This window comes from Chrysochloris asiatica, unplaced genomic scaffold, assembly GCF_000296735.1.
Source record: "Chrysochloris asiatica unplaced genomic scaffold, ChrAsi1.0 scaffold00111, whole genome shotgun sequence".
NCBI classification, from domain to species: domain Eukaryota; kingdom Metazoa; phylum Chordata; class Mammalia; order Afrosoricida; family Chrysochloridae; genus Chrysochloris; species Chrysochloris asiatica.
This window is the reverse complement of record NW_006408629.1, coordinates 9,489,547-9,494,017: the sequence shown is the minus strand read 5'-3', so window position 1 is coordinate 9,494,017 and position 4,471 is coordinate 9,489,547.

The following is a 4,471-nucleotide window of genomic DNA, read 5'->3' as shown; positions in this document are numbered from 1 at the left end:
GCTCACCAGCTTCTCCTCAGAAACCCTATCCAGGGTCACTATGGGTCGGAATCAACTTGACAGCACTTACTAACAACATACTTTCACTGGAGCCTATAGCCACTTTCTAATAATCTATTATTATAGCCTACTTTAGACAATAAAGTACTATAGGGCATGCACTAAATGATGTCATCTTGCTAGCAGTATTATCATACACAATCTACCCCCAAATCTCCATTGTGACCAATGTCCAAATATAGACTCTTTCAGAAGACTATCAGAATACACCTGAAGAAATGATATAAAAGTGCCTTTAAAAATGGAAATAATAATACATAAAAATAATAGCTTTTATTTTGATGACTATCCACAAAAACAGTGGATCTCAATAGTTTTTAAACAGAGTGATAGCATTCAACTGCTTTGTTAGTGCCGTCACGTCAGTTCTGACTCAGGGAAACACCGTGGACAACAGAAGGAAGAAGTGCCCAGTCCTGCACCATTCTCACTGTCATTGCTGTGCTTGGGCCCACTGTTGTAGCCATGGTATCAGACCATCTTGTTGGGGTGGGGGTCTTCCTCTTTCTGGTTGACCCTCTACTTTTCCAACCATGATGTCCTTCTCTAGGGACTGGTTTCTCCTGATAACATGTGCAAATTTGAAGTCTTGCCCTATTCATTTCTAAGGAGCATTCTGGCCGTACTTCTTTCAAGACAGATTTGTCCCTTTTTCTGTCAGTTCATGGTGTATTCAATAGTCACTGTCATCATCATAATTCAAAGGCAGCAATTACTCTTTTGTCTTGCTTATTCATCATCCAGCTTTCACTTGCTTTTGAGACATCTGAAACTACCTTGGCTTGGGTCAGGCATGCCTTAGTCTACAAGTGACATCTTTGCTTTTTTTTTTTTTTACAGCAGATTTGCCAAGTGTCATTTAATTTCATGACTGCTGCTTCCATGGGCATTGATTGTTTGTCCAAGCAAAATGAAATTCTGGACACTCCAATCTTGCCACCATTTATCATGTTTTCTTATGTCGCAGTGTAATCCATACAAGGAGGAATTTAAAAATCTATGTGGACACTTTGGGTCATGCTCTGGCATTCTGGCCAATTAAGAATTATCATCCAAAGTGTCAATAATTTCCATATTGAAAAATAGTGGGTGTCTGACATTTTAAAATCAATAGTTAGTCACAGAGAAAAAAACGCAAGTGCTTTCAGAGACTCACTGTAATTTTACAGTAGACAGATTATTAATTCAACATGACAGAAAAACTATAGGGTAAAATATGTCCCTCATGAGCTCCAACACAATGGAATGCTAAAACATGTATTTCAAACTCATAAGTTCTCCAAAATGAGAAAATGATAATGCATAATGAAAGAAAAAACACAGGAATGTATATGCATATGTGTATATATATATATGTAGAAGAATGTGGATTATTGACCTAAACAAGACTGACCATTTACAGGAGCATAAGGTTAAGCACTTGGCTACTAATTAAAAGGCTAACAGTCTCAACCCACCTACAGCTGTCTCAGAAGAAAAGGCCGGAGATCTCCTTTGAGACAGGGTCACAGAGCTTTTACTTTAAATGAACTTAACAGCAGCTAATTTAGTTTTTTGGTGGTTGTTTTTTTTTTTGTTTGTTTGTTTTTTGTTTTTAAACCAATTAGATAATTCATACTTATGGGGAAAGTAAATAGTTCCACATAAGAAGAAGTACATGCCCAAGGCTGTAATACTGAATTTATGCAAAATATTTATTGATGTACAAAGCATCAAAAGAAGATGGAAGGAATCGACAGAGTCACTATATCTAACAGAAATGGTCAATGTCCAAACATTTCAAGAGGTAGCATATGATCAAGAACTGATGATACTGAAGGAAAAAGTGCAAGCTTCACTGAAGGGTCCAGGAACTGACAGAACAGAAATTGAAATCTTTCTACAAACTTAGGCAATATTGAAAGCACTCACTTATCTATGTCAAGAAATTTTGAAGACAGCTACCTGGAGTCCTGGTGTGGAGAAAAGCTGTTTGAACTGCAAGGTTAGTGGTTCAAGCTCACTAGCTGCTCCTCCGAGCAGTCACTATGGGTCGGAACCAACTCGATGGCACTTAAAAACAACAACCTGGCCAACACACTGTAAGAGATCAATATGTGTGCCCATTTCAAAGAGAGGTGACTCAATGGAATGCAGAACTCATCAAACAATATCATTGCTATTATGTTGTTAAATGCCTTCAAGTTGGTTCTGATGCATAGCAACCCTGTATAGGGTTTCCGAGGAATGGCTGGTGAGCTTGAACCATTGATCTTGTGGTTCAAACTGACTTTGCAGTCCAGCACACTAAACCATAGTGCCACACCAGGACTCCATCATTACTATTACATGTAATTAAATTTTGCTTAAGATAATTTAGAGAAAAAATGGTTGCAACAGTACATCAACAGGAAACTGCCAGAAAATCAAGGAAGAGTCAGAAGAGGACATTAGATGGATCTTGACTGAAATCAAAGAATAACAGAAAGATGTTTACTTGTGCTTTATTGACAACACAATAGCTTTCAACTGTGTGGCTCATGACAAACTATGGAAAACATTGAGAAAAATGGGTATCCCAGGACACTTACTTGTGCTCATGGAGAGCCTGTACACAGATGAAGAGGCACTTGTTAGAACAGAACAAGTGGATACTGAATGGTTTAAAATCAGGAAAGGTATGCACTAGGATTGTATCCTGTCACCATACTTATGCAATCTGTATGCTGAGGACTCCTGGTGTGGTGCCCTAGGATGAGCATAAACCACAGGGTTGGTAATTCAAACCCACCAGCTGCTCCTCGGAAACTCTATACAGGGTTTCTGTGAGTCAGAACTGACTGGATGGAACTTAAATACAACAACAATGCTAAGCAAATAACCCAAGAAGTTAGCTTATATGAAGAAGACTATGGCAAGAGGGTTGGAGGAAGACTTATTAACAACCTGCGATATGCAGATGACACAACCTTGCTTGCTGGAAGTGAAGAGGACTTGAAACACTTAATAATGAAAATCAAAGCCTTCAGTATGGATTGCACCTCAGTGTAAGGAAAACAAAAAATCCAATTGGACCAATAAATAGAATCATGATAAACGGAGAAAAGACTGAAGTTGCCAAATAATTCATTTTGCTTGGATCCACAATCAACCCTCATAGAAACAGTAGTCAAGAAATTACACAAAATACTGCATTAGGCAAATCGGCCATATAAGACCTCTTTCTAATGTTACAGAGCAAAGATAATCAGTTTGAAGACTAAGCCATGGTATTTTCAATTGCCTCATATGTATGTGAAAGTTGGACAATGAATAAGGAAGAACGGAGAAGAATTGATGCATATGAATTATGGGGTAATATTGGAAGTACCATGGACTTCCAGAAGAGCAAGCACATCTGTCTTGTAAGAAGTACAGCCAGAAAGCTCCTTAGAAGCCAGGATGGCAAGACTTCATCTTTCATACATTGGATATGCATCAGTAGGGTCCATTTCCTAAAGAGGATATCATGCTTGGTAAAGGAGAGTGTCAGTGAAAAAGAGGAAGACCTCCAACAAGATGGACTGACACAGTGACAACAGCAGTGGGTTCACATGTCACATTGTGAGGATGGTGCAGCACTGGGCAGTGTTTTGTTCTGTTGTGTACTGATAGGATGACTATGATTCAGAATCGACTCAAAGGCACCTAACAACAATAACATGTTAGACACAACATATCTTTTCTCAGATGGCATCTAAGAAGTGACATGCCTTAAAGATATCTGCTAGTACAATATACGTACTTTGCTGATTTTAATAAGTTACATAGTTCAAATCATTTCTTCATGTTTTCTTAATAGCTTTGTTTTCTCTTTCATTTCATTCTTTCAAACTGTCACTTTATGAAGTTCTTTTAAATTTTCATTGTGAACAAGAAATTATATTCAGTCAGTTCTACCAGAGGCCAATCAAGGAACTAAAAACTCACTTAGGCTGCTAAACTCAAGGTCAGCAATTCAAAACTACAGTGGGAGAAAGATGAGGCTTTCTGCTATCGTAAAGATAGTATATACAGAGCCGCTATGAGTCAGAACCAACTCCACAACACACTTTAACAACAACAACACTATACAATTAACTCATGTATTTCAAGGGAATCCTCTAGAAAAGCATGTGAACCCCAAACAACATTTATATTTGAATGTACTGCTTATTAAACACTACCTCACACTTCACAGTGCTTTACAATTCCTACTCCACCCTCCTGCTGGCTGTCTATCTCTTCTCTATTCTACAGATGTGGCCTTTCCTAGTTCCTCAGGATTTCACATCTTACAACCTTCTTTTTTATTTTTTCCCCAGAAAAGGATGTATTACAAGAAGAATAAAGCACATATTAAAAACCATGAAAGCTAATAAAACAATTGTTGTTGTTGTTGTTAAGTGCCGTC